This window comes from Dromaius novaehollandiae, chromosome 5, assembly GCF_036370855.1.
Source record: "Dromaius novaehollandiae isolate bDroNov1 chromosome 5, bDroNov1.hap1, whole genome shotgun sequence".
In the NCBI taxonomy this organism is placed as follows: Eukaryota; Metazoa; Chordata; class Aves; order Casuariiformes; family Dromaiidae; genus Dromaius; species Dromaius novaehollandiae.
Window position 1 is genome coordinate 4,811,063 of NC_088102.1, and position 11,943 is coordinate 4,823,005.

The window sequence follows — 11,943 nt, forward strand, 5'->3', positions numbered from 1 at the left end:
CAGATGAGTTTTCCAAGCCAGCAGGATTTGTCTGCTAATTATTACCGTGCAGAGGGCCCAGATATCCCATAGCCAGAAATCACCCATCAAGAAGGCTGAGTGCTTCTCAGCCGCTCCACAGCAGATCTCCCTAGCAGGGCTGTCTGGGCAGGCAGAAATCCTTCACCTCTGAGGACTATGTAGCAGATGTAGCCCCTGAGACCAGCACAGCCACCAAGACCTGGCAGGCCAGCAGGGAACTTATAGGGGACAGCAGGGCTGGTCTTACCCTTACCTTCCTGCTGGTGCCTCTCACACGTAGATAGCATGGGCTCTGCAGAGTCAGGGAGCCCCACGCTAGATCAGGAGCCCTACTGAGGAGGGGGGTTGACCTGCACAGTGAGAAATACAGACAGATGGATGGTACCAAGTCTGGAAAGAAGAGAAGTCTGCAGACACAGACTTCTTGGGCCCTGCAGTGCTCTCTCCCTTACCAACCCCCTCTGCCAACCTCAGAGCCTCCAGGGAAAGGTTTCCATGGGGCATGGGGGAATGGAGACAGGAGCAGTGCAGGGACATAGCATCCCACACAATCATGACCTTCCACACAACCCCACCAGGGCATGGTCTCTTTTCTTTGCAAAGGGCAGAAGGGAACAACATGAACCAACCTGAGAGTTACCTTCAGCGGACGGGCCCTCATGCAGCACCCATGCCTCAGTTCGGAGCTGCTGCCCGCCGTCCCTTCCAGGGAGAGGATACAGCTCACGTCCCCATCCAGAAACGAAGTAGCATCTGTGGGAGAAAGACATATGTCTGGCCTCCACGGTGAACCCTGTGCCTGGCAGGAGAACGCGATGCCGATTCCAGCCCCAGCTTTTCATTCCTGTTGTAACAGTCATAAACGCCTGCTGAAATCTAAGAAGAACAAGACTGTAATCCTAATAAAACCACATTCTGGAACCCTGAAAACTAGATGGAGGCTTCTCAGGCCAACTTTAAAATTATATTCCCCTTTCCAAAAGCTGCACTTTCTGTGTGCTGGCTGGACAGACGCTGTCGGGCTGACCCCAGGAAGCACTGGGATGTGATACTTCGGCAGGGGAGGCAGAGAAGGCGATCTCTGCAGCACAGCAGCCATCCTGTCCCCAGCAGACAGAGAACCCCCAGAGCCCAGGCTCTCAATATCACCTCCTAAAGGCTAGCTGAGATCTTAAGTCTCCAAAGCCAGTGTTTTTTTCCAGGTGCCCTGAAAGCTTGACTCAAAAGAGCAGGCACAGGCTGTGCTTTTTTGGATGCAAAAGTTGGTGGAAAGGCACAAGTTTTCCATGCTGAACTCTTTCCCTCCTTCTTTGGACTGCTCTGTCAAACAGAAGTCCCAGGACTTCCCTCTGCGCACCAGCTGCCCCTAAAGTGAAGAAGGGCAGGGAGAAGGAGGGTTCAACTTTCCCTCCTTCCCAATATGCAGAGGGCAGCTCTCTGGGGAGACGATTAACAGCTGCGTTTGCTAGCTGGCATGTGTCTCTAGCAAGGCACCGAATCGGCCAGTGCTTCTCTGTGGCCCTCAAAACACCAGCAATGAGCCTGAGGGTGGCAGATCCTCAGTGGCTATAAATTCGCATCCTGCCCCTGGCATCAACGGAGCTGGAGCGGCACCAGCGAAGGAGGTGCTCTCTGGAACGTCTGCGTGTCGAGCTGTGCCAGCCCTTGCATAAGGAAAACGCTTCTGCTGCCAACTCTTGTGATTTTACTGCGAATCTTCCCTGATGTTACATGAAACTGTAACTCCTGATGGTCTGTTCTATCCTGCACTTTCGTCTTAGGAAAAAAATCTGTGGTTCTTATGATCTTAAAGAAGAAACTTTTTAGGAGATGGCCTGAATACATGCTAAAGGCTGAAGGTAGCACGAAAAGAATAAAACCATCTAATCATTTTTAAAAGACACTTGCAATTCTGGAGCCCTGACTTGTGATCTGGAGACTGGCAACATGGATCCCAACAACTGGTTGGGAAAGTGCACAGTCTGACAGCGAGTTGTGGTCTCTGGTGGGGGGAAAGCGTTTGAGAGCCATCTAAGGAGCACTACAGTAACAATACTACTGCTGCAGGGGAACGGTGCATTTGAATTGCAGATGCCCACAGAGTGCTAGTAACATTTAGCTGGCAAACGGCATTTTCTATCTTCACGTTGTCTTAAAAGCATCAGTTAACTAACTCACTTAATTCCTCTGTGAGATGGGAATTTTTTTTTCCAGGCAGTGGCTGGAGAAGCTTTGAAGGTATAAAGAGGCTCCATGACCAGCCCCAGGCTGGAGAGGTGCTCCGTGTCAGGGCTGCCTTCGCAAGACCTCGGCGCTTAGGCAGTGGGCCAGCCTCCCCGAGTGACTCCGTTCCCGCTGAGACACCACAGAAAGAGGCCACATTTTCAGAAGAGCTCAGCATGCCCGTGTGCACTGAGCTCTTGAAAATCTGATCACAACTGTCCCAGTGGGAAACGAGGGTTTGAACATCTGCTGCCAAGCCTGAGTGCTGGGCTCTTGAAACCATATTCTGAAATGCTAATCTTGGTGCCGACACCGAGTGCCTCTTTGGCCTTGGGTGAATCATTTAACACCCACATAGACACACGCACGTACATGGCTCCTCCCCATGCCACAAGCTCTTACCTATTCATTACATTAAGATCACTCTTGTCTTCCTTATTTGGCCCTGACTGTGGGTGCTGAATTCTTAGAAATCTGGCCCTGAGCTATTTTGGATCAGCCCTGCAGAGCACAGCAGGAAAGACAAACCTCAGCTCATGTGTGCAGTAAGCACTGCACCAAAGGAGGCAGATCCCGACCGACTCACACGAGCCTCGACGGTGGAAGAAGAGGGGAAAGATCTTGCATTAATGCACTGTTTCTGGTTTATTTGGAATCTTTGCTGACTGAAGCCTTTAATCTCTGCTGAGTGGAGCTTTTGTGAAGGGGGTCTTAAAGATTTGGAAAGGAATCAACAGTCATAGGCAACATCACAGATCAAAATAATAGCATGTATTATTGCTGGCCATAAAAGAGTGAGCATTTCTGAGTGTGATTCTCAGATGGAGGAGATTCGGCTATCAGTGCTTTTAACACACTCCATTTTTCCCACTTTAGCCAATATAGGCATCTCCCCTGTGCTGATTTCTTAGGATCTCTTCTGCAACAGAGAATAAGCTGTATAAATCACATTCCCTTATTGATTTAAATAACTGAGTAGAATGTTGTCTGATATTTCAGTCCACAGAGAGGGAAGAGAGAACGAACAATTTACACTTTAATAAGTAAAAGCTTCTAGAGTGACACAAAGGCAAACTTCACTAACCTTTAATTTTCCCCACTTCTTAACTGTACACAGATCCAATGAAATCAAATGAGATAATCCCAGCCTGGTGCAGCCTGGAAGCAGAGGTGAAAACCTCCCAGAGCTCATGCAATCAGACTTGAGCTCGGACATTGTCGACTTTCCCCTCAACTATTTCCAAATAAAACACTTTTGTTGCTTGGCTGCTCCTGCCAAATGAGCTAACAATAAAAGAAGGAACTTACAAAGCTTCTATCCACAGGAAAAAAAAAGAAAGAAAAAAAATTAAGGATCTTTAGGAAAAAACAAGAGGAAAAAACCCCAAAAAACTATAGGCCAGATCCTCTGGCTGGAGTAAATCAGCATAGGTCCAGCTCTGTTGCCTTACCCCAGGCAAATTGCAGGCCTGGTGCTATTCTGCATTTCTCAGGGGTAGGGGGTGGTCTCCACTGGAAGATTGCGACACTGCAGGATACTTTTCCATATTAAAAAGGCGCTTTTTAGTGTTTTGTCTATTGCCAGGTTTTGGGTTTATTGAGGACTCATTTGGCAGAGCCATCCTGGAAGAACAATACAGATGTTTTTATGGAGAAATAAACTGGGACTTGGGCTGGATTCTTTCAGTGCTGGATTCCACCTAATTTGGAGGGAGGAATGGCTCTTTTAATGAAGGGCGCAATCAAAACCTGTACAACAAGCCAACAGGCCCTGGGCAAAGGGAGCAGTAGATATACTGCTCCTCTCAGCTTCAGGAGGCCAGTAAATCCTGGTCCCTTTAGCAAAGCAAAAGCCTCCCTTCTCACACACCTCTGCGCACAGGGAATTGGAGAGTCGCCACTTCTCCTCTGTACCCTCGACTGAGTGTCTTGGAGGGAAGAGGCAGCCTCTCAGCAATGAAGGGTCTTTACAGATTAGATCTGCCACTTCTTTACAAGTTGCTGTTCCAGCGACCTGCGGAGACAGCAGACCTTTGTGAGCTCTCCCCCGACAGGGACCCCCAGTCATCATCCTAATTAGCAGCATTTTTCCCACAGCAGCTCCTGGAGCACCTAGGGATGATGTAGGACCTTCACTCACGAGAGATGGTAATTGAAGAGTTGAAAAACTTTTGACTCTCCCCTCACAGCCAACTGCGGCTGGCCGAGCTGGGCTCACTTCCTCTCAAGGAAGGCAATGCTAGATCAGTGAAAAATCCAGGTCCCTCTCTGTTTATTGTCAAGTGTTTCATTTCACTACTTCTGCCATGAACTGTGCCTAATGAAAGCATCCAGCATGATTCACCGTGTAATGCATTTTGTTTAGTCACCATTCGACATGCACTGAAAGGAACACAGTGTGAGCACCCAGCAAACTATGGCAGTTGCCTTCTACAACAAAAAGTGTTTGCCTATCTCGACAGTAACACTAGGTACTCATTGCACTTTAGGAAAGATCAAGTGAGAGGAAGGCTGTAGGTTAAGAAGCCTTCCTTGGCTTTTCTTTGGCTTCTTCCTTCCTTCACATTAAGCAAACTTTGCTCTTTGCAGCAACTGTCCCTTCAGATCTTTTTGTGGAGCTCAACACTTTGGTTAGCAAAGCAACGGAAGAGAGAACTGAGTGTTAAGCAGACATGCTTTCCCCAGGGTTATTAAAAATGGCCAGATGTGCTGGGCTATGTTATAGAAACATCCACAGTGGAGGACTCCAAGAGTGGAATATTGGAACAGAATTTACACAAGCTCCTAGTCACAGTATTAAAGAAAACTGCAAGGTACCAGAAAATAACACACAAGCTAAGCAGCTCCAAGTTGTTGATAGTTTACAAGTCAAGGAGTTGGCTGACGGACAGAAGTTTTCAGGAATCACTTTGGGCCAGCATCTTGCAAGGTAGAGTAGACTGGCTCTGACCCAGCAAAGCCCTCAAGCACATGCTTAACCTTAGCCCTGCAAGAGTTACAAAATCAATGGAAGAGTTCAGCACCAAGATGCACAGATATTCAAGTGCGTGCTGATCCAGGACACGCTTGTTTGGCACTTTGTAAGACTGAGCCACAGCAGTGAAATGAGCCCAGCTTACCAGGTGAAGGCTTCCGTGTCCAGAACCTGCGCAGGATGCATAGAGTCTGTGGATAAGGCTGCATGCAGGATACCACTCTCCTTTTCCGAAACTTTTCTACATTGTCATTTATTTTCCACTCTTTGGAAGTCAACAGCCAACTTTTCAAAAGCGTGGGTGAAATTTACCCCTGCTAGAGATGTTCCTGCTGGCCCCTCCAGAGCCTGGATTTCACCAACATGTCTTTCAGTTTCTCTTTTGGTTTGATTTTTGGAGAGCGTGTTTTTTTTGACCCATCTTGGGAAATACAGTTTAGAGGATAGAGAGTGGGTTTGTTAAAGCTGGAGTTTCCCAGCTCTGGAGTGGAAAGAGCTACATCTAAGGCAAGGGTGGAAGGTCCCCTTGGACCCCCTGGAAAACTGGCTGCACACTGTTTAAGGGACACAACAGTTCTTAAGAGTTGCCTTTGCCTAGCCATTGAAAACAGCAATACTGTCATCTGTTACTGCTACTCCAGGCCAAAATACTTATTTTTTAGCCACCAATGACAAGATTAACAAGTGCACTCATTACTGGGTTAATATATTTCATTTCCTATTTAATGAACACAGTGATAGCCAGTTATATGCTGTGCAATATGCAATTTTTGGCCAGGCCTTCTCTTGTGGTCTCTGTTTGCATTTGCATTAACCTGGGAGTATTAATCAGGTCATGTAGACACCCAGGAACATAAACCAACTCGAACACCCAAAAGATACACACCACACTCAGAATCAACACACAGAAACCACAGAATAGAGTACAGCATCCATTAACTGAACCAGATTAATCTCATTACACAGAAAGGGAGCCCAAACATGAAACATCTGATTCCCACTGACCTCTAACTATACGAACATGAGTAAATACTAAAGCACCCCGAGACATGACCGGCTTACTGCCCCTACCAAATCTGTTGAGCCTTTTGCTCCTTGAAAACAAGGTCCTGTCCAGGTAGGGAAATTAATAGCCATAAAAAGACTTGTGGTACGATCACTGGTCTGAATTCCACTGAAAGCCCAACCATTCTCAAGACTCAGCACTCGCCAGGAAACAACCTCCAAACTCAGTATCCTCCAAGCCCAGGTGTCATAATCCTTTCCACAAACTTGCCAAGTTTGTTCTTATAACAAGGTGTTATTTGCCTCTAGCTCCCACTGGGAGGCTGTTTCAGAGCCTTCCTCCTCTGCCTGGTTAGAAAGCTTCCTCTGATTTGAGCCCAATGTATTCACAGCCAATTTGCAGCCATTTAGCCTTGTGTCCTTTACTTTAAATAGCTCATTTCTCCCTATGATATTTACCATCCTGATGTCTATATCAGTAGCAACCGTCCTTCTTCTCAGCTTTCATTTCTCTATGTCAAAAACTCAGCTCTGTCATGTTTTCTCAAAGGACAAGATCTCCATCCTCCCAGCATCCCCACTGTCTGCACGCAGCCCAGATCAAACCCACACTTCGAGAATGTGGGGACTGGAGTTGTTCTTAGGAGGCCACATGAGGCTTTACCAGTTCCTAGGAAATGCAGACCTACCTTCTCCAGGAAGATACACCTCCCAGGAGATACTTGTAGTTGTGCATACTCTTTTCAGAGCCACATCCTGTGACTGAGTAATCCACACATGTATTTCTTCTCCTTTGTTATCTACAGCTGACGAGTCTCCAGTTTATAGTGGAAAGTCTTATTACTCCCTAAACTCATGACTTTGCATTCTGCACTACTGGATTTCATCTCATTTCTATTACTCCAGTCTTCAAGGTCATCCAGTTCTTTCCGTATGGCATGCCTCCCAAGCTTGTGTCATCAGCAGACTTCAGCAACACGCTCCTATGTTTTGTGCCAAGATCATTCATGAAAATATTAAATCAGATCCGTCCCTAAGACAAATCTTTGAAGAACTCTGATCATATACCTAGCCAGATACCTTCCCTTTTTATGTTACCTGCTGTTGTCTCTCAGTCAGTTCTTCAAGCGTCTTAGAGCACACGTTCTAAACTCCAGTTTATGTGATAAATATACAAACAGCACAACATCAAACGTTTTACTAATATCCAGATAGGTGAGGCCCACTGCATTCCTCTTGTCTAGAAAACTCAGCTATCTAATCCAAGAAAGCTGCCAGGTTTGGCACCATTTCTCCCTGGACTCACACAAACTATTCAGGCTGCTGCCTCACTCTTTCTGACTGTGACTTCTCTTGAGGTCTACTTTCCTCAAGCAATGACAGGTCCATCAGTCTCAGGAGAGAGCCCCCCATGCAGGAGAGGTGGTGAGTTCCTGCCAGCTTGCCCACAGCTGCAGAGCTCATTTCCAGCAGGAACAGAAGGACTATGAACCTCGGTGCTACCAGCAGGAAAGGAAAACAAAATGCCAGTAAAGCTTGGCCCTAAACAGAAAGAACCCTTGAACTCTCCCAGACCAACACTCCCAAGCAAACCATCTAAAAGTTTGCCAGTTCCCATATGGCACTGAGATATGATGAGGATGGCTTCAGTGAAGGCTTGTAGATGAGATCTTACACCTGTTCAACCTATTGCATAGTGCCAGGTTTCCAGCAATCATTATGCCATTGGCATTAAAATTAACACGTTGAATTAATGTTATAGGGTGAAGCAAGTAGCACTAATGAATGAGGTGTTGGCTGAGTTACTGTAATTTTACCCAATGTAATAACATTGGTACAAAGGGCGCGTGTGGTTTGATGCTTATACACATAGCTGACTTTACCTACTAGCATTTTATTATTGATAAAAATCCACCGGCTGCATTACAAACATGTACCTATTTTGGTCTCATGGAGACATCTCGAGCAGGGAGGAAAAGAAAAAGACATCAAACCAAAGGGAATAAACACATAGGGGAAGGTTATGCTACTTTCCTTTGATAACACTGGGAAATAAGCAGCTTGCCATTCAGGGATTCATTGGTATTCACTGTAATAAACACACTTCCTGATGTATGTATGTGATTATAATGAGCACTGTACAAAAATGACACTGTAATTTAGGAATAAGACAAACACAAGTGATGTAGTTCAAAGCTCCACTGCACTCGCTGGATTTTTGTTTGCTTTTCTGTTTTTGTTTTTGACTGGCTCTCCATGCCCACAAAAGCAAGGATAGCCTCAAGGGTTACCCCAGCTGAAAAGCATCTGAAGTGATCCCCGCTGACCTTTCTTTCTGATAGCACCCCGCCTGCCTTTTAATGGAGGCCTGAACCAAGTCAGAGGTGAAACAGATAAATGACTGAAGATCCAAACGTTTTCTCAGCGGGCAAGTTCCCACATGCTCAATTTTCTTTTCCTCCATGAAGAACAAGAGGGGAAAAAATTGCAAGTGATTAGCTAATGAACATCTGTTTTGCTTTATTTGTGCTTCCTTGCAGCCAGGGGTTGCATTTACTAATTTTTATTTCCTATTAAAAACAAAAAAGAGCACTTTTTTTCCAAAGCATGTAGAGGAGTAGGGCTCACGAGTGTGGCCATTCTTTCCACCACTGCGATTACCTGACCCACATGCCACGTCCTGTGTGGTTACCTTCTGTCCTGAACTTATCATGTGGTTTGACATGTCTTTAATTTAGACAATCAGACCAGGTCTAACCGGAAACAAAAACACTCTTTGGAGATTCTGAACCCTTTTTGAATTCTACAGATGTCAACCCAGCGGGATGAGATGTCAAACTGTTAATTATATGTGTAAACGGGGTTGATGGTAATTATATACTAAACACAAATATTATCTGATGCAAATATAGACTGATTGTGCTCGTGCACTACTGACTGTTAAAAACAGCTCATCTAAGGCCAAGCTTTGCACTGACTTCAGATTTGGGTGATGCCAATGATCTACATTGGCTTGTGTGTGCTCACTTCAACTCCTGAATTTATCTCTCTGCTTGTTTATTTTTAGGGTTTTTCACAGAACTGAACATTTGACTTTACACAGGATTAATCGAAGCTGGCATTTATGAACAAGCACCTCAGGAGGGAACAATGCTTCCAAGATCCTCTCTGCCTCCGCCTCATAGATACCCGGTTTTCTAAGAGGGCTCCAGCACTCACCTGAATCTCCCCTCCAGCATGTTTCAAGCAGGTTCCCAAAATCATTTTTTCACTTTGGGGAATTGCAGCCTTTCTTTGCAAGGTCAGTCCAATTTCAGAGACGACCTTGGCTCCTTCATTTTTAACTGTTGCCCAGCCTTGAACTAGGGGTTAAGGGAATAAATTGCTAGCCACAAACCCTTTAAAAAACATGTTTTAGTTTCTTCTCCCCCAGATTTACCTTCCATTTACTTTGCTCTTGAGCTACTCACTCCAGTCTGTCTTCATTCCAGTCAATAAGGCATCCAACCCTTGATGAAACATTTGTATTCAACAAACTAAGCTCCAGTGATATTGAAATCAGGGCCATCCACGGTAAATCTTGGAGCCAGATCCAGAACAAAGCTGCAGCACTGTAAATCTGGAGGGACGCTCATTTGACACTTGTAACTGATATCATACTCTGCCCCATTTTATCACCCCCATCTTTCTTTATCGTCAGACTGTCCAACCAACTTGCTCTCTAGAGAAGGATCATAAACCCACAGGTAATTGCAGGATGGCCACACAGACAGTAAAAAGAAAAAGCCTGCAGATGGGCAGTTCAAAGAAAGATTTCTCAAAAAACACTAAACCACTGAAAGGAGCCAAGCTGTGTCTGATTTGTGGATGTGCTAAGCATCTATAACTGTATTTAAAATCAGCAATAGCTGCAACACACAACGCCTATCAAAATCAGGCATTTACCTACAACTGTGGAACTTTTGGAAGACATGATTTACATCAGAACTGAAGAAAAAATAGCAGGCCTTTTAGACAGGCTAATAAATGTATGGTCCAAATACTTTTCCAGTAGTGTATTTATTGTCTAAGGCCTCCAGTCAGCAGCACACTTAATTTTAAGCACATGCTTAGGTGCTTTACTGAACAAAGCCTAGATATGGACCTACCTGGTAGCTCAAGAAAAGTACTTTCACATTAATTATCCTTCATGAGCAATGATCAGCAACTGCATTTTTTACCATTACACGGGCAATCCAAGCTTAGGACTGGCTTTGCTTCTTGGAGCCAAAGACTAGCAGAGAAAGCAGCAACCTCCGAGAGTGAGAAGGGCTTTCCTTCCTCTTAGGCAACCCCATGTAGCTGCTAGAGGATCGAGCACAGAGTCCTGGAAAAGCATCATCCAGCCTTGCATGGGACAAGCAGCTGGTGCCCAGCTTTCAGAGCAGATGACGGCACTGACTTACACGAAGGTGAAGGAGGGAGGATTAAGCAAAGCTACAGTATTCACACTGCTAAGCATAATGACGCCATGTCCCTGGCAGTGTTAATACACATATGACAATGTTAGAGGCCCACTAAAAACTGAATATTGCTTAGCTTCCCGCCCACCCTGGCTATTCAGGTCGGGAGTCAAGGAAAGGACCTACAAGAGTCTGCACGATGGTGGATAACTACTGGCATGAGTAGTCTCACAGATTTGCCATCGGCCTGACTTTGCTGGGTTCACTTATGCAGAAATGGCTTGCTCTGATACGTATGGAGATCTCCAGACCAGCCCTCAGAGTCTGTAAACTACCCTCCTTCATGCGAGGTGCACCCCTAATATAACCAGCAGCCACGTGAGCCCTGGGATGCACAAAGCTGGGGCCACTTTAGATTTGTTCTTTGTGGATGATTGACTGTTTACCTGAATCGTACTTGCAGTGTGAGCTGCCCCTCCATCAGACACCAGAGGATCCTCACAGGAGAGGGACAAGTGCTCCAGCTGAAAGAAAATCATCAACCAGTATGCATCGTGTTAAATACTAGAGAATCCACACAAAATTACCTCTTTAATTCAAGAGCAAATTCCCTGGTGCCTGCTTAGATTGCACTGTGATCTAACCTCTTCCTACTTTTTGGGCTGACTGTTCTCTTCCATGTAAGTTTGCTGATGCCTAATAAGGGTTGAACATAGCTTTCCCTATGCCAGGAGTAATTAGGTCTTTCTCCAATGCGAGGCCACATAATTACATAAAACTTGTTAAAACTGAATATTTTTGAGACTCAGATTTGGGTGAAATCAGCCTATGGGTATGAAGTCATGGGGGCAGAGAGCAGGGACAGGGACCCACGTACCCAAACAGTCACACGATCGCATAAACCCTTTTTTCCCCCTTAAGAAATCAGGTTAGAAACCATTACCACAAATGCAGATCAAGCCAGCGCCACACTGCAAACCCTCACATTTAACACAAGACTCCGTGACATACCTGAACTGGGGTTGTGCTTGGAGGATTCGGCTGAGACAAAGTTCACGCCAGGTCTATGCATATGCACTGAGAAACCAGTTCTTATTCTCACAAATTTTTAGTCTAAGTAAACTAGACAGGCAGAAAGTTGAAGAAATACTGCCCCCATTTTCAGAACAGGTAAAGGTTCAGATCCAAAGAAAGGTGTTTAGACTCTTTTTCTTTCAATAGGAATCCAGCTACAAAATATTTGGGGGGGGGGGGGGGTGGAATTTGTGCTTAAGTAAT

At 45.5% G+C, this 11,943-nt stretch overlaps 1 long non-coding RNA gene across 1 annotated transcript; it reads right to left on the reverse strand.

Moving 5' to 3' along the window:
* Positions 1-277: 277 nt before the first annotated feature.
* Positions 278-11,191, reverse strand: LOC135328632 (uncharacterized). The gene is made up of 3 exons (XR_010389591.1): positions 11,112-11,191; positions 651-774; positions 278-371 (listed from the first exon to the last, which is right to left on the reverse strand). It is a non-coding gene; the product is annotated as an uncharacterized LOC135328632 (long non-coding RNA).
* Positions 11,192-11,943: the final 752 nt, after the last annotated feature.